Raw genomic sequence first — 19,000 nt, forward strand, 5'->3', positions numbered from 1 at the left:
TGGATAAGAAGTTTTCCATTATGTTTCAACTTCAATCTCACCGTATTTTTTCAAAAGTTAGACATGCATTTTGACACACAATTGTATTTCTTAAAAAAATAATACAAGAATAACATATGTAATTGCTGCATCTTTCATTATTGCTTGATTTCATACAGTAGTCTTGATACAGTGCTGGCTGCGTCTGTCGTGTTCCTGTTCACCATCTATCTGTCGCGTTTCTGCTCACCCAGTTTCTGCCGTGCTTTAGTTCATCATCTATCTGTCATGTTTCTCTAATCATCTATCTGTCGTGTTCCTATACACCCAGTTTCTGATGTGTTTTAGTTCATCATCTATCTGTCGTGTTTTCTCTAATCATCTATCTGTCGTGTTCCTATACACCCAGTTTCTGTCGTGTTTTCGTTCAGCAAGTTCACTCAAAGTTCACACAGGCTATAATATATATATATTGGGGCGGCTGTGGCTCAGGATGTAGAGCGGGTTGGCCGTTAATCGGAAGGTCGGCGGCTCCCCCTGGTTGCGTGTCGAAGTGTCCTTGGGCAAGATACTGAACCCCAATTTGCCCCTGGCGGCTGTTCCGCCAGTGTATGAGTGAGTGTGAATGTTAGTTTCCGTTTGAGCACTTAGGCTCAGTGTATGAATGTGTGTGACTGGTGAATGCAGATGTAGTGTAAAAGCGCTTTGAGTGGTCGAAAAGACTAGAAAGGCGCTATACAAGTACGGAGCATTTACATTTACATTTATAATAATCAGAGGTTGAAAGCTGATAATCAAACAAACCCTTAATCAGTAATTAAACATGTAGTCTTAATATCAGTAGATTAAAACATCCATAGTTACAGCGTCAGCAGTTTTAGACCTCTGTAGTCCCTCCTGTAGTCATAATCAGTAGATAACAGTAGAACAAAGCGTGCATAGTCACAGCGTCTGCAGTCAATACTCCTACTCAAGGATCTAACCACAGTGAGCTTGTTCCTGTATTCATGACTACAATACAGCACTTTTAAGTAATCTAGGTAAAAAGAATAAAAGTGAGTAAGGATAATTAATAAAATGATTAAGAATGATAAATTTATACACAGAGGTTGTTGAGCAAACGCCCCCAGGCTGCCGTGCAACGCCAGCCAAACCAGCAACGAGGCAAAATCAACAAGCCCAGCTGCATGTCACGTCAAGGGCCGAAAATTCCAGGCACAAGCCTAGAATAAACCGGAGCACAGCCCTGCCCCGCACCCACACTGCATATCCCGAAAACTAACTTATACCTCAGTCTCCAGAGGAGTCCGACAACCGTCCCACAGAGAAATGGGGAAGCATGGATCTGAGGCCAACGAAGCAAAACCTCCAAGCCAACGAGGACATGCCTCCCCCGGACTCCAATGCACAAATTAATTAATGCCCAGCAGCTCCCCAGAGACCCTGCATAGTGCAGATAGCAGGATCCTGTGAATGGCTGTGTCAAAGGCAGCTGATAGGTCAAGCAGGATAAGAACCGAGGACTGGGCTGCAGCTTTAGCTGACCTTAGGGCTTCTGTTACAGACAGAAGAGCTGTTTCAGAGTGGCCACTCTTCAAACCAGACCGATATGGATCATTTCCCGAGGGAGATGGAGAGAGACGTGTATAAGGACTGCTACATGGTAGGTTTTCTTGTGCCGTGCTCACAGAGTGGGAGCTGACCAGAGCGGGAATAGAACAGTTGATTCTGGGTGATTTAGAGAATTGGTTAGTTATAGCCGCCACTTTGCCTGTGAAGAAGGCGGCAAAGGTATCAGCAGACAGGTTTGGGGGTGGTGGAGGCGGAGGAGGATTTAGTAGTGATTTAAAAGTGGAAAATAATGTCTGTGAGTCAGTGGCACTGCTAATTCTGTCATTATAGAACGCAGTTTTGGCAGCACTGATGCTTGTTGAAAAGGCGGATAGGAGCATTTGGTAGCCCTTAAGGTCGGCAGGGTCTTTGGCAGTGCACAGCTTACAGATGGTATCAGTTAGCCACGGGTGGGACTGCTTCAGGTGAGCAGGCTTGGTGGAGAGAGGACACAGGCTATCCAGGCATGAGCTCAGTGTAGAGTTCAATTTCAAGTTTAAAAACAAACCTAGTTGACCAAAGTGCGTTCTAGGTTCAGTATACACAACAAATATACACGACAAAAACAGTAGAAAAGGTCAATTTCTACTCATTATAGACAAGATGGCAGCCTCTGGATTACACTCCGCAGTGCTTTTTGTTTTTTTGTTTATTAATTCTGTTTTCTGCCGTCCCTCTGTTAAGGTAACTTTCTCTGGTAACTTTTACCAGAGAAGAGCTCTTAAACATCGGACTTTCACCTGCTAACACCATTACACCGCTCCTGATTGAACCTGGAACTTTCCCAGAGTAACAACATTAAAGGACGCTCTGTTCCCCGTGCAGCCTTGGGACTCTCTGATCACTGTCCAACGAGTCAAAGCTGGAGTTACAGGCCTGCTTTGACTGCACTGACTGGAGTGTTTTTGAGGCTGCAGCCACTGACCTGGACGAACTAACTGACACTGGGACATCAGTTTTTGTGAGGATGTGTGTGCCGACTGAAACCTTCCGCACATACGACAAACAAAAACCCTGCACAGAGTCCTGTACAACCAGGCCAGGAACACTCTGACTAAAGAGGTCAAAGCTGCAAAGAGATGCTACGCTGCAAAAGCACAAGTTTGCAGCCAGCAACCCTGCGTCCGTGTGGAGAAGCCTACGGAGACTCACCAACTACAAGAGACCATCCCCCAACACTGCTGGTACTCAAAGACTGGCAGACGAGCTGAATGGTTTCTACTGTAGGTTTGAAAAGCCCAGAGTCACACCTCTCCCCCACTCCAACGCCATCTTTAAACAGTCACCTTCCCCCTCTGACCAAGATCTGTGAAGAGGACGTGAGCCACCTCTTCCAAAGGCAGAAGATCAGGAAGGCTCCTGGACTTGACGGTGTCTCACCATCGTGCCTGAAAATCTGTGCAGACCAGCTGGCCCCCATCTTCACTCAGATCTCCAAAGTGTCTGTCAGCTGCTTTTCAAATGAAAGAATAAATCAACTGTTCAATCCGCCTGCTATTTTCCAGCCAAGTGTGAGCTTGCTGCTTGAACCCTTTAGATGAGAAACATCGACTCTTAGACTGAAATCTATGGCTGATTGATACGAAACAGTTACAGCAGCAGCAGAGTGTCTCTGGAACGTGGCTGGTTTTGGATCAGAGGAGCCTCGTGGTTCTGGGGCTGTCAAATGTGCATTTGACAATAAAGTATCTTTACCTTTAACTTTATTATAAGAGGCTGACAAGGAGAAAAAAGATCATTGTCATTGTAGCGAGAGAAAGACAAAAATCATCATCCATCTTAAACCGTAAAACATATTAAAACCCAAATATATACGGTATGTATAGTGTTTCTTAAAGCAGACATAAAAGAAGTAGCCAATAGAGAGGCTTGAACAAAAGTGGCAATAAATGAATGCACTATAGTAACTTTATACTGTGGCCTAAAGCATTTTGAAGGAGTTGTAATCTCACATAAAAATGATCCACTTGTGCTCCCGAGCCTCTTACCTTCTGATTCTGTACCGAACACACAGCAACAGTCCGCTAAAACCAAAAAAACAAGCAGCTCCCAGCACAACACAGACTCCAACACAAACCCCACATACAGATAGAAAACAAGAAAACAGGTTTATGTGCTGAAGCCCGTCGGGACAAACGAGAATCAGATCGACCTCGGGAGGTAACGCAGTCAACGTCTGACTTCAGACTTGAATCAGGGAGAGACCTCCGCTTTGTTTTGGAGCACTTCTTACATCCTGTTGGACAGGTAAACTAACATTACTGCATGTGAAACATATTGTGAATTTGTCTTTTAGTTGGCTCAACTTAGATAATGTTGCTCATCCTGTGTACCGGTAATATGTCAAAGTGTTGATTTAGCCTGAAGACGTGATGGAGAAATGATCTGATTCTGAGAACGTTTGTCAAGGAAATCGTATATTTCCTGGTGCAGAATTGAAGAAAAACTGGATTAAAACAAACGGTTGTCTTCTGGTATTTATTAAAGGAGAAACAACAGAGAAGCACAAACATCAGCTGGCTCAGAGCAGTATCAGACATATGGCCCCGAGCAAACCCTCACCTTGAAAACTCCACGTAGAGGCGGAACAATTTCATACACACATTAATCCTGACATGTCCTAGTGGACGTTGTAATGCCAGAGAAGGCAAGTACACGATAGTAGATAAATAATTATCAGCAGGTCCACAGCTTCTCCACCTTCTGTAACTAACGTGAGCCACATAACAATCAGTTGTAAAGTGTGGCAACAAAATAATTTGTAATATTTTTGTTCTCATCCAATACATTTAGCTGCGCTCACATAGCTGAGCTAAAGATACCTTACAGTTATTGAAAAGCCGCAGGGAGCTAACGTTGATGTGTGACGTCGGCTAAATGCAGTCATATAACGAGCAGGCTGAGAAAATACATACAAGCACATCCCTGGTTGCAATCTAAAAACCACACAGCTAGGGGCCGCTGAAAACTACAGAACACCTCTCTAAGATGGTCAATATTACAAAGGTAAACATATATTCTGACACCATTTTGACGTCTTGTAAATCTACAGAAAGATTCCTGCTGTAAAACAGGGACCGACATGATGATGTGAGGATGTCAGACAGTCTGGCCTCGGCCGTCTGGACGTCACAGCTGCTCATCAGAGTCTGGAGGCTGGAACAGAAAGCAGAGTTCAAACAGTCCAGATGAGATGTCACTCTGAGGAGGCTCAGCAGGAGTGGAGCTATGATTCAGAGTTTGTCCTGAGGGGGGCGCCACAGGATAGATGAAGGGGCTCACGCTCTGAGCTAACTGGCTCAGGGGATTTCTCTGTCTTAAATAATTCAATATACTTTATTTCTGTAGCAGGATTCATGCTTGGATTGTTATATTTTCATATTCTTGCAGCTTTTTAAATGTGTTTTGGTCACGTTAATATCAGAGTGCATGGATTGTAACTAGTGCTGTAGTACTCAAGACTGGTCTTAAGGCCCCTTTTTGATGGTCTTGGTCTCGTGTCAGACTCGACCGCATTTGTCTTTTCTCGGTTTCGGACATTGAGGACTCGGGATTTTATTTTAAGACCAGTAAAGACCATAACTTTGGGAATATCAATAAATTGCTTTTGCATCGTCAGATTTATTTAACATCCAAACTTTGATTGGATGGAAAACATTTTGCTTCGTTTTGCAACCGATAACCCTAATTAAAAATGTGGTGTTTCCGTTAACGACTGCCCCCCCTCCCTGCGATGGTGTTGCTTACGTTGATTTTGTTTTAATGGGAATGTGGATCTTTCAGATCAATCTGAAAAGTACCTCTGATCTCGTTCCACATTTTATTGTGTGTCATGTAATGTGGGGAACTGGTCTTGGTCTTGTCTCGGTCTCGATAAACTCTGGTCTTGGTCTTGACTTAGTCTCAGTTTGGGCGGTCTTGACTACAACAGTACTTGTAACTCCTGCTGTGTCTTGTGGACCAATCAGCAGTTCATCAGCTGTTTTAATAACTCACCGTCACGTCTTTCAGCTCTCTGCTGCTGCTTCCTGCAAACACTTCCTGTAAAGATGTAAAAAATGAAGTCACTGACTAAAATCTAAAATATGACTTTAATCCAAAATGTAATAACTTTTAACTTAACAAGAAGAAACACAGTAGGAAAGAAAATGTAAAATTTCGATTTCCTGTCGGTCGGCGCGAAGCAACGAAGGAATTTGCGTGAGTTGAATATTTTCAACTCAAGCCGGTCTGGATTCAGATGCTGTTTACCCGCGGGAGCAGCTCATAGTTAACTGCTTTTATTAAATTAGATATTTACTTTAGTTTTTGGGATTTCAAGGTTGATTTATCTTCACTGGAGCTTCTCAGCAGCTTCTGTGCACATCTGGTTCCACTGTTGTTGTTAGCGTCGTTAGCTCAGTCGGACTACGACTTCATATTTACATAAAAAACGGATAAAACTGGACATTACGTGGAGAAAAGCGAGGAGGTTGAACTTCAGAAAATATGTAACTGTAACTTTGTTCCAGCTGTCGTACTTTACTGTGAACAGGTTAGCGTAGCATAGCCCTGATCGATCCAAACTCCATTCAGAAAACAAACATGTTAGAAGCTGCTGTCCTGCTGACAGACCTGACAAAGCTTCATGTTGTCGTTATTTCAGCATCAGTTTGATCCGTTTATTGCTGTTTAATCACAGCAAAATGTTTACTTTGGGTTCTGCTGGAGTAATGGCGAGTTGTTTAAAATCGCCTTCTCACTTTGTGTGTGAACACTTGCAGCGAATGTACTCACGCGAGGAAAGCGCCGCAAGGAGAAAATTCGCGGTTGGTCTGAAAGCACCATTAGAACCAAACCAGCATCTAATGTGACCCAACGGACATTTGTATGCAGCTAATTAGCTATGTAAGCTGCAAACTGATGTTAGCAGTGCACTTTAGCCCTCATCACTTCTCCTCTTCGGAGACCAGGCGGTTCCTTCCCTCATGTCATAAGTGTTGCATAGTTTGCCCACCAGAGGGCGCGCTGCAGCTCCTGTGTTCGTAACACCGCACAACGCTAATGCCGTGTTACTCAGTGGAGGAGGCAAACATCAAAGAGCGATTAAACTGTAGTGTCTCTAGCTACAGTCGGCGTGTCACTAATGATTAAACGTGAGCTGAACAAGCATCTAAGACACAGATGCAGGTCCTCGTTGTAGACAGTCATGTCATATCAGATTAATTCAAGGGCAGCGTTTCCTCTGCGTCACTGTATCATAAAGCCAGAAGGTGGTTAGGAAATCGTTTCTGTAGCTGTGACGCTGATAAACTAGATGTAGAAAGTAGTCATCGTGGCAGATTATATGTAAGGTAAGAACTACTGCATGACAAAAAAATATTTATATATAACTACTGGCCTATGTAGAGAGAGAGCCCTGTTTATTATTATTATTATTATTATTATTATTATAGCAAAGACACGAGAGATGATATACGGTATTATTATTATTTTTAGTAGCAGTACTATATTGGTATTTTTATATTTATTTTATATATATTTATTTCTGTTTCACTGGCCCCCAAAAACACTATTTAATGTTCATTAGTAGTAGTACTCAAATCAGATATTATAAAAATGTTTTCTGTAGTTTTTTACATTTATTTCATATTTATCAAAATTTTAATATATTTTGTTGTACTTTTGTTTGTTGTTTTATTTTTAAACTGCATTATGTCGTGGTATCTTGGTGAGGTCTCAACATAACAAATATTTGGGATAATCTTTGTTTATGTTATGCATTTCTTAAAATAAGGGGAAAAAGAATATTGGCTGATATATCGGCTTTCGGATTTTAAAATCCTCAAATATCAAAATCGGCATCGGACTTAAAAATCTCATATCCGTCGGGCTCTACTAAGTAGAAACAGAATTGACGTTAGACTTTGGCAGCATCATGAAACCAAAAATTATGAAATACAGATTTCTCCCATCTAGAAACGTTGTGCTGAATACAGGCAGCAGCAGAAACCAGACTGACGTGGACTTGGTTCTTGTAGGTGAACGTTACCTTCTGATGATGATGGATGCCGCTATGACGATGAGCACAGAGTGCAGAGTGAAGAAAACCAGACGAATAATCAGCAGAGGGTCAACTGATCCACTGTTGGATCCTGTGAATCAGATCAGACAGACAGGAAGCTGTAGGACATTAAACATTAAAACAAAGTCTTTATAACAATAGACAATAGACTCGTGTCAACAGCAGCTGAGGCTTATGGGTATTGTAGTTTTTATACCTGTCCACCAAACTGACCTGACGTCTTAAACTAGATTTAAATAACTCCAACTGTAACATAAATCTGTACGATGGTTACATTATCCAGGAAAGTCCTCTGAGTATAAATAAGTATCTACCACAGAGAAAACTGAGCAAACAAACCTTCTTCCTCCACCTGCAGGCTGTACGGCAGGGAGAGGCTGCTGACGCTGGCCTTCAAACCACAGGTGTACGTCCCAGAATCCCTTGCAGTCAGAGGGATGATGTGGAGGGCGGGGCCAGGCTCTGAGAGGGCGTGGCCATCTCTGAACCAGGTGACCTCCAGTTGGTGGAAGGTACAGAGTGCAGTGCAGTACAGAGTGACGGTTTCACCTCTTCTCAGCTCTCCGTCTCCTCTGGAGCTCTTTATCTGCATCTGAACATCTGAACGAGTTTAAAATACATTTTCATTATAAAAGTTCTTTTCGTTTTGATCAAAGTGATGTTTAAGACTTGGCAGAGCTTGAAATCACCATTTAAAGTCACTCACTGAGTTTTTGTAGTGCTGAAACGAATACTTTTGGTCCCCGTGGATACTTTTTATTATTGTTAGTATCAGTATATGAGTATTAAGAGCATGAAACATGAGAGGACCCTGTTGAAACAAAAATTTACGTCATGTTTTCATATGCATAAGCGTCACAAATGGGCTCGCTAGCGCCCCCTGAAGAACAGTCTCCGGACCGTATGTCTCTGTAGTAACTCCCAGGAGACTTCTGTGTGCACATGGAGTAGACTATAGTTACAATTCTGCATTACAACGAACGACTGTTTTCTACTCCCCTGGTAACAACGTCTATGTCACAGCAGCACCTAGTGGTCTAGCTGACTAACATTCAGTTCTGTCCCACAACAGTCTCCAAAATAAGGAGGGATTATTGGGCCAGAAGTAAAACTAAAAGTCTAAAACTATAAGTCGAATTCAAAAACTAAATTTGAATTATGAAAATGAATTTGATATTTAGGATTGGGCATTTATTCATTTAGCCATTTAGGATTTGGGAATTTAGGATTGAGGATTTGGCGATTGAATCATGTATGCAAATGAGGAGGTGTGACCCAAAGGCTGCAGGGATGGTTTGGAACAGCTGAGGCGCAGAGGCACTTTATGGACTGCAGGGGGAGCTCTGACTGCCAGCACACTGCCATGAAAGCAAGCAGAGGAAGTGAGCAGGGCTGGAGGGAGGACTATCATTTATAATACCATAACTAAAAGTGTACAGTATTTCTGTCCATGTGGCCTTCACACACAAAGTGAACAGTGAAAGGAATGTTATCCATCTGACGAGAAAGCAGCTAATCAGAAACAGAGGACACTACCAGCATCACTGCCGATGTCATTTGACCAGGGAGTGAATGGTGATTAATGCGATTGTCATCAGTGTTTTCCTAGTGTTTGTTTTTGTTCTTTCACTTCACTGTGTTCCCATCTGTCCTTGTGTTTGTTATTGCCCCATGCTCAGTCTCCTGGCTCCTGCTCAGCTGCCCTTTTAGGGCCTAAAGTCTACACTAGAGGTGTTTGAGGTTAACACAAGCTCCACTGTTTTTCCCCACTGACTTGTCCTCCCCCCCTGCAGACAAAGATGTTTCACCTGGACATGAAGGACCACTTGGTGTCACAGCTTTGGATCAGCCATCTGCAGCAGAGTCCCGGTCCACTGGCTCACACCACAAGTTGGAAATTACAGCTACAGCTGATTCAGTAAGCTCTGGATCCACTCAGGACTTTTTCTCTCACATAACTTACTCTTCATTGAAGGCTTGTATTTTATCTTGCAGAGTTTCTATGTGATCTATATGATCTATCTATATGATATATATGATCATGTTTTATTTTTCGCATTAAATAGCACAGAGGTGCAGTCTGACGGGAGAAGCTGCTTGTCTTGTATTTTCACCATATATAATTGCTGCTTTTGCACCTGAATTTCCTTTAGTGCAGTCTGATCTTAACTAGTATCCATTTATTCATTTATCTGACGCTTTTATCCAAAGCGACTTACAATTGCTATACATGTCAGAGGTCACATGCAGCAAGGAGGGGTTAAGTGTCTTGCTCACACAATGGTGGATGGGTCACAGTGGGAGATTGAACCTGGCACCAAAGGCAGGCATCTTATCCATTGCGCCATCACCCTGATACATTTGAATACAACATGGCCTATACAGTTATTACTTTACAAATATACAAACACATATACACCCAGGAAGTATTTGTCCAGTTTAATTTGTGTCAGGGAGAACGTAAACAGCAGTAAGATCATAATGATAAAATGCTTTTCTCCAACAGGATCTCAGTCTTTTTTTTTTACTGCAAAATGTTTTTGATCATCCAGTACTTGATGTCACTGATACAGTTGTCAAGGTCATCAGTAGGGCTGAGGATATCGTGAAAGTGAAATACACAACTGAGCCTTGTGGAACCTCAAAGAAAATGTCATAATTGCCAGTTTAAAAGTTGTCTAGAGACACAGAGAATGTGCTGGCAGTTAGATAGGAAGTGAGCCCCTTTAAGACACGGCCACATTGCCCAAATTAATTTTCTAGTTTACTTACTGATTAAAATGCTGTGGTTGACAGTGTCTAAGGCTGCAGTCCGTTCTAGAAACACTTGGATAGAAGGTTTGTTTGCAGCATTGTTGATCTTTCTCTCACGGACTACTTCAAAGCTGTTTCAGTGCTGCAGATTATATAGATTGTGGAGGGACAGGAAATTATGCAGTTGTTTGTAGACATCCTTTTCAAATATTTAACTAGGAAAAGGGATATTGGAGATTGGTCTGTAGTTGCTTATCACAGATGAGTCTAAGGGGTTCTTTGGGATCATAGAGGTAGTAGGTGAAAAATGATGCATTGTGCCCACAGTGTTGTGATGGTGTAGGGGCATAACATGAACGAAAGATGACTAGGGTTGGAGATCTGAAGGCATCTGAAGAAGAAAACACTAGGAAGCAAAGGAGAGATGATGAGGCAGGAGCTCTGAGTTGATTGAGCCTGAGATGTGAAACTGAGTTTTCAGTTCTTAAACAGCTGATCAAAAGTGGTTCAATCAACCCTGAGTGTGTTCAGAGTTAGTAAGTGGGGAATGAAAAGAAAACTACAACTCACCTTGGTAATGAGTAAATAAAGAGTGAAGTCTCCATTTCAATCCAGTGGCGCTAGAAATATGAATTCATGCTAACATGGACCATTTCATTTATCTTAAAAATACTGTAGTGGAGGAAGGACTAATGATTCAACACTATTACATTTGATTCGGTGAAGCACATCCATTGTTTAATAAAGTGCTGGGATCCTTCTGTATGTTAAATGGGACTTATTTAGCTGATGGGGACAAAATGCAGGTGGCAATAACTGAAGATGAACTTATGAATCAAACAGATAAGACAGTTTACTCAAATACCTGTGAATGTAAAGTCACAGTCCAACCCATTAATAAAGACTGTGGTGATTTGCAGTTGAAACGTCTAGGTTCAAATTGACTCTATTTTACATGCATCTGTAGATGTTCAAAGACTTTGGAACTCCATTTAGTCCAAACCCAACGTTAACCATGGTGCATCCAATTTTAGTCACCGTTTTTGTTAAAATCTAACTAGCAGTAATTAAGCCTCTAGTGTCGAGTTTATGCCCTAACTTAGGAGAGAAGTATTTGTTGCACATCTGAATAAAAACTCAGAGTGGCTTTGACTGTATTTACTAAAATCTGCAACATACATAAACAGATTGAAACATTGTTATCAGCATGGTCAGTTCAGACTCACCTGAAGTTACAGAAATGCACTGCTATGTTGAGGCTTCTCACATAACTCACTATATAACCGTAAACCAATAAAGGAAAACGTTTGGCACAACTCCTACATTATAAGTTCTCCGGCGCGGAGCGTTTTTATATTCGACAACTTATATTATTATGTCTGTGGAAAATCTGTGGAAAGTATTTTTGTAACTGTCGTGATATGTGTGTGAAGCGCCAGTCCTCTGCACAATATCTGTCGTTGTTGTTTACATGTTAACTGTAGTTAAACGATGTAACAGTAGTCCGTGTGTATTTATTGATATAAAAATGTGTTTTGGACTAAATATTTTACTGGATTGGATCGTCTGGACCTTTGCCAACAAAACAAGGCCAGTTTTGTCTGAATGTAATTCATCGATAGGCTACGTCGTCTCTAGTAAGTGGAGTCTATTTTGATTGTTAGCAGCGCTTGAAGTGGGGCTGTACGCCCGGTACGCAGTACCAGCACCTTGACATTTTACTCTTTGGCGCACCGGGACTTCTCCCCAGCGGCCGGTCCTCTCCTCTGCCCTCCCCATATCAGGTACTCTGGGCGCTACGTGGCGCTCACTTGTTCCTGTTCTCGCCTGCCTTATCTCTGTCGGCGGAGAGAGACGAGGAAGAACAGAATCTGTCTTTCATGCGGTCGTGTGCATAAAGTTGCCCATCAACGTAACTTTTCGTGAACCGACTCATCACAGCCTGGAGGCGACGGGACACTAAAAAAAAAATTTGATGCACTACAGCGTCAATGCATGAATGATTATTGACGAGTAGTACTTAGCATTAACTAACGTTAATTACAAACTGATCACCATGTAGATAATTTTTCTTACACAAATTTAATGGATGGAAACAACCCACACAAAGGAAACTGCTGTCCAACTGGACCTCATATTATAGTAGTGGTAAGATACATAGGCTATCTGAAATTATAATGAATACACTAACATTAGCCCTAATACCGGCTGATAAACAAGGTAACATGTAAATGGGGAGTACCAGCAGGGCAGGGCAATAAAACAATGATACTTATCCCAATATAATTATCCGCAATAACAATATAACAGATTTTCAATAAATGTTTAATTTAATTCATTTGAATCAAAGACAAATCAGCACAAATTTTTCTATTTAGATACTCCTTTTGTTGAGGAAAAGGGAATCAGATTGTACCTAATGTTACTCATGCATAGTTGTTGAAAAAAGATTTTGTCATTTGAATGTTCTCTGCTTAGATTTGTAGATTTGTGTCCACTGTTTGTCATTAAGTGGCACAATTAACTGTCTGGTTTCCCCAACTTTCACTCAGGAGCAAAAATCTGCCATTAAACTTGAAAGAAACAATGATTTACCATTTGTTGTTATTATAATTATTGATATCCAATGATAAGATATTTCTGGCCATATCATCCAGTCCTTTTTCCACTTGAAGCATTGATTATAGGTGGCGGCAGTCCATAAAGTGCCTCTGCGCCTCAGCCGTTCCAAACCCTCCCTGCAGCCTTTGGGTCACGCCTCCTCATTTGCATACATGATTCAATCGCCAAATCCCCATTTCCCAAATCCCCAATCCTAAATACCAAATTCATTTTCAACTTTGACTTTTAGTTTCTGATTTCGACTTTTAGTTTTAGTTCTGACCCAATAATTCCTCCATACCGAAATGCAATATTATGTAGCTGCAGTACGGGAGGCTGCAGTTTCAAGACCCCTGCAATCCTAGGACCATAGTTCTTTTGGCCCCAAACCATCACTGACTGTGGAAACTTTACACTGGACTTCAAGCAACGTGGATTCTGTGCCTCTCCTCTCTTCCTCCAGACTCTGGGACCTTGACTTCCAAAGGAAATGCAAAATTTACTTTCATCAGAGAACATAACTTTGGACCACTCAGCAGCAGTCCAGTCCTTTTTGTCTTTAGCCCAGGCGAGACGCTTCTGACGCTGTGTCTTGTGTAATGCGACAGCTGAAACCCATGTCTTGCATACGTCTGTGCGTGGTGGTTCTTGAAGCACTGACTCCTTTGTTTCACAATCCTCTCCAGGTTCTCCGTATTTCTTGTACACTTTTTTCTACCACATCTTTTCCTTCCCTTCGCCTCTCTATTAATGTGCTTGGACACAGAGCTCTGTGAACAGCCAGCCTCTTTACAATGACCTTTTGTGTCTTGCCCTCCTTGTGCAAGGTGTCAATGGTCGTCTTTTGGACAGCTGTCAAGTCAGCGGTCTTCCCCATGATTGTGTAGCCTACAGAACTAGACTGAGAGACCATTTAAAGGCCTTTGCAGGTGTTTTGAGTTAATTAGCTGATTAGAGTGTGGCACCAGGTGTCTTCAATATTGAACCTTTTCACAGTATTCAAATTTTGAAAGATATCAGTCTGTGTAGAATGAATGTATAAATTATACAAGTTTAACTTTTTGAATGGAATTACTGAAATAAGTCAACTTTTTGATGATATTCTAATTATATGACCAGCACCTGGACACGCTCGATGCTTGATTAGAGTCCCTGAACACATCTACATTGGGGACACAGGAAGTGATGATCAACTCCTTCTAGATTAGTCCAAAATGCAGCTTTTAGCTGTGACTGTTTGTAACTGTGTGAATATGAACAGGCTGTTTCTGACTCAGCGCTACATAAAGGTTGAACAGAATATAAATGATTATTAATATTCGCTGCTGATGTTTATCATGTGATGCTCTTACCAGAGACTGTGACTCTCACTCCTGGTTGTCCAGTAAAATGTCCTCTGCTGTCATTAGCCTCCATTCTGAAGCGAAGAGTTGCCTCGTCTTTCTTCTGTACATCTGTGATCTGTAAAGTGCAGTTTCCCTTCTTGTCTCCCAGGTATTTGTAACGAGGGTTGTTGTTGTTTCCTGAACTGCTGTCAAACACAGACGGGGTAGAGCCCTGACAAATCAGATTGTTCTGGCACCAGACGACTCTGAAGATCTCTGTAGAAACTACTCTTCCATCCTGACCGACAAACCTCAGAGGTGTGAAGGTGCAGAGGAGGGTGACGGTCGATCCTGTCACAGCACAAACAGGAGCTGGATAGTTCACACTCTGACCCACAGCACCTGAAACAAAACAGCGCAGTGATGGCGGCTGAGTTCAGGAAGAAAAGACGTTTAGAAAATGGAGAATGACGGCAGTGAACTTGACCTCGACAACTGAAACAGAAAACAAATATTACGGTTTCAGTGCTGCAATCTTCCACGTCTTACCAGTCAGCACTAACAGGAAGCTCCAGAGAACCTTTTTGTCCCAAACTGCCATCCTTAGGTTTTTAATTGATTAAACTTTCTTCTTGTTCAAATGATCAAACTGCAGCAGAGCTGATAAAGACACCGACTGACTGTGAAACTCAGAGGCTGCTGGAAATATATATTATCTCACTTCCTGTTTTATCTTCTAAGGAAGAAAATACCAAATATAATAAGTGAGAACATTTCCTGGTTTATTTTGGTCAGAAAGAGTCTGAGGTGTCAAGGCCGTATAAATCTTTGTGACGTCTGAAGAGTGATTGTGAAGCTCTGTTTCATCAGTCACACAGCTGGTTTTATTAATCAATGTTTATTTAGTGAATTCACTTGGTGTGTGTGTGTGTGTTCATCTTCTCCACTCTCGTTTTAAAAACTTTAGTGAAAGAAGCTGAACCAGAATACAAACCTTCCTGTGATGGAGGAAATATTTGTCCTTTTACCACAGATGTTCTGTCAGTGTGGAAAACCCTTTTTCACCTGGTGCTCAGGTGGGACCGCTTCACTGTGCTGGAATAAAAATAACAGACGTCACGCTGGACGCTAACCCTCCCGTCATCTGTGTTTCAGAGATCCTCTCGTCCAATCAGAGGGCGTCACGGCTCGCTGGCCCCCTCCTGAGTCGTGGTCGAGGGCTCCTGGTTCCGCCGAGATGGACAGACGAGGACGGAGAAGAGGAGGAGGAGGAGGAGGAGGGATGAAGGCGAGTTCTGTCGGTCGTCCTCACGGTGACTCAGCAGGTCTGCAGGTTTATAAAGAGGCGGCGGCGCTCAGTCCGTCACCACAGAGAGAGAATGGCCTGGCTGCTCCACATCGCCTGCTTCCTGGTCTGCTGCCCGGAGCTGCTGCAGGGAAAAGCTTCAGGTAAACAAGTCTGACATGATTCTGTTTCTAGAACAAATCTCAGACTCAAACCAGCAACTTGTCTCTCAGCACTGTGGCTCCTCCTGAAGACGTAAACCTTAAAAATCTCCTCACAAATATACAGTTTCATGTTTAAAAAGCTCAGTAATGTCCTCAAACAGCTGCTCGCTGTAGTTTCTGTCAGACAAACAGGAGGAAATTTGTTTTGTATTTCTTTGAGACTATTTTCAGCGGCGCATGAATCCACGTGTTGCTCTAAAGAGTATGTGGCGCAGCAGGACTGTGAATGTGGGCCTGACCAAAATACCAGAAAAAGAATAAGTTGACTGGAAACAGATTCTTTATTTAGAAGATTTTCTTTTTAGTAGCTATAGGTCTCATGTCTCATGTTTTAATACCTTTACTGGCATCTGACGTGACCGTCGTCTCTCCTGATTGGCTGCTGATCACGCTGGGTGGCAGGAGAGGTTGGCGTTCAGCACCGGAGCGCAGAGTATTGTGAGGAAACGGCGTGTTTAAATTTAACACACATAAATTTAAATTTATTTAAAAACTTTTCTTTTACAGGACAAAATAAAAACATCATTGACTCAGTTTGTGAACTAAAACTAAAATCAGCAGCTGCTCAACTGATGATTTCATCTTCAGTGTTTAGGGGGACCAGGGCTCTCATTTATAAAACTGTGCGTAGAAACCTCACTGAAAGTATCCGTGCGCCCAAAAGACAAAAATGGCTCAGTGAAGCTCGTTAATATTAATGCGTCCTGACTGCAGGAAGAAAAGGAGGCAGAGTCTGAATCTAACTCAGTGAATCTAACTCGTTCCTTTTGGTGAAGCTGAAGCTGTTTGGTGGGTAAAAAACGCACTTTCACACAACGCTTGCCCCAGTCAGAGGAAAGGGCCCCCGCTGGCTGGAGGGGGCCACACAGACGGGACGACCCAGGTACTGATCTGGATCCCATTCCACTTGTGTTTGAACATTTATTTTTTTTACACAAACAGTCGGCTCGCTGAACGAGGCTGCTGACGAGTTAAAGAAATGACATAAAATAGTGTTTTATTTTCCGTAACATGTTTTTACAGGCAGCGCATCTCATCCACACGCCGGCCTCAGCGTTTGGCTCCATAAGGCGACGAACATGTGAAAACAATACATGAAACTCTGCTCTCGTATTTGCTCGACTGACTCACTGAAAACAGCATCAGTTTAAGTAAAATCTGTCCTCCTGTTCACCTTATTTATGAGAATAAATTGCTGCATGCAGGTATTAATTAATCTGATTCCTGCATGGTTCAGAGTTTACTGACAGGACGCACATTGGATCACAACCTTTGCTTGGGAAGTGACGCCCGCACGTTTCCAGCCCTGTTTTGTACGTACATAAATGAGACCCCTGGTCTGGCTGCTGATGTGCCTGTTTCCTGATGATGAAGATGATGTTGTTGTTGTTGTCGTCCAGAGTACCAGCTGGAGTCGGAGACCCTGAGCCGATGTGAGTCGCTAAGGGGCGTGGCTGTTGCAAAGCAACAGGGTGACGTTCCTCACTGCACGGAGGATGGCAGTTCAGGTTTGTATCTTTCTCTTTCTACATCGATGTTAAAGAACGCCGTTCAGGAAATAATTAGAAATAAATTTAGCAGAAAGTTTGAGACGTTAGAAACATAATTGTTCCATCTACCACACAGGTTTACATAAGCCGACCTCATGTTATCCTTTTTCCTGAGGTATTAATCAAACTGATTTCCAAAGAGGGTTAAAATGGACAAACTGAATCTTCGTCCATCTTTTGACATTTTTAGGTGGCAGAAGATGTTTATCAGCATATTAAAGCAAATCACGTCCCATCATCATGTTTCTTTTCAAGTTTGACAACAAAATGTTTGATTCAATATCAATAAATAAAGTGTGTGTGTCTGTGTGTGTGCGCAGACCTGTGCAGTGCAGTGGGCGGGGTCAGGAGTGTTGGTGCGTGGATGCTGAAGGTCAGGAGGTCGTCGGGACTCGAACCAGCGGCTCTGCTCCTCCTCAATGTGAGAAACACGACAGCACACGTTTAACGATCACAGCTGGTTCTGTGAGATTAACTGGAAATAAAATTATAGATTTTATTCTATCCTAAAAAAAACAACTAAAGCAGACAAAGTGAAAGTATTTTTTCCAGTTTAAATGTATTTATAATACTTACCATTAACCAGTTATACAGTTATATATATATATATACACACACACACTATAGTGAGTGTGCAGCTTGTATAACAGTGTAAATCTGCTGTCCCCTCAAAATAACACATCACACAGCCGTTAATGTCTAAACCGCTGGCAACAAAAGTGAGGTCAAAATGTGAAAATGTCCACATTGAGCCCAAAGGGTTTTATTATATTTTGTGGGGCCACCATTATTTCCCAGCGCTGCCTTAACGCTCTTAAGGCCTGGAGTTCAGCAGAGCTTCACAGGTTGCCACTGGAGTCATACTCCACTCCTCCATGATGACATCACGGCGCTGGTGGATGTTAGAGACCTTCCGTTTGAGGAGCCCCACAGATGCTCAGTAGGGTTCAGGTCTGGAGACGTGCTCGGCCCGTCCTGTGTCCATGGCTGTGTGATGTGTTATTTTGAGGGGACAGCAAATTTACGCTGTTCTACAAGCTGCACACTCACTACTTTACACTGGAGCAAAGGGTCAGCCGCTGTTCCATATATGGTCATTTGCTCTGCACAGCAAGCTCCGTCTGCCTGTTCCGCCCAGCAACAACAGCAGCCTGGTAATATGCTTCAGCTCTTGGCCAATCAGAAGACAGTGGGCTTTGTGAGAGGGGGTCTTAAAGAGACAGGAGCATCTACAGCTCGTTTCAGACAGAGGCTGAAATGAAGGCCTACATGAAGAATCAGCATAAGAAAAAAAAAATTTAATCATGCAAAGCTGCCATACAGGCGTCACAGAACTACAATATAGGACTGGAAAAGCAGTTTAATAGGTCTGCTTTAACATTTACGTCATTATAATATTTAAAACTTAAACTCACTTCTATTTCATCTCGCTCTGTCTGACTGATTCTTGGATTGGAAATCTGAAATCTGGTTTTATTAATGCTTCTGCAGCTGACTGATGGAGAGGGTTTTTCATGGTCAACAGATAGAGGAGCTAAGAGTTCCTTCTTGGTTTGGACTGGTTTAATCCGGGTTTGTGGTTGCGGTTGCGACCATAAGGTCAGTGA

The 19,000-nt window shown here is 42.4% G+C and overlaps 1 protein-coding gene and 1 long non-coding RNA gene across 2 annotated transcripts in view; one reads left to right on the forward strand and one right to left on the reverse strand.

The window, feature by feature from the left end:
* Positions 1 to 8,107, forward strand: part of LOC119898196 — a 27,283-nt gene extending 19,176 nt beyond the window's left edge. Inside the window, exon 3 of the long non-coding RNA XR_005443505.1 lies at positions 8,013 to 8,107. This is a non-coding gene — a long non-coding RNA (uncharacterized LOC119898196). The remainder of the gene's footprint in view (positions 1 to 8,012) is intronic.
* Positions 1 to 19,000, reverse strand: part of cpne4a (copine IVa) — a 486,687-nt gene that overhangs the window by 419,015 nt on the left and 48,672 nt on the right. The window lies entirely within an intron of this gene.

Source organism: Micropterus salmoides, unplaced genomic scaffold (genome assembly GCF_014851395.1).
Source record: "Micropterus salmoides isolate LMB-PRFRI ecotype aquatic unplaced genomic scaffold, ASM1485139v1 Ms_hic_scaffold_11, whole genome shotgun sequence".
Lineage (NCBI taxonomy): Eukaryota > Metazoa > Chordata > Actinopteri > Centrarchiformes > Centrarchidae > Micropterus > Micropterus salmoides.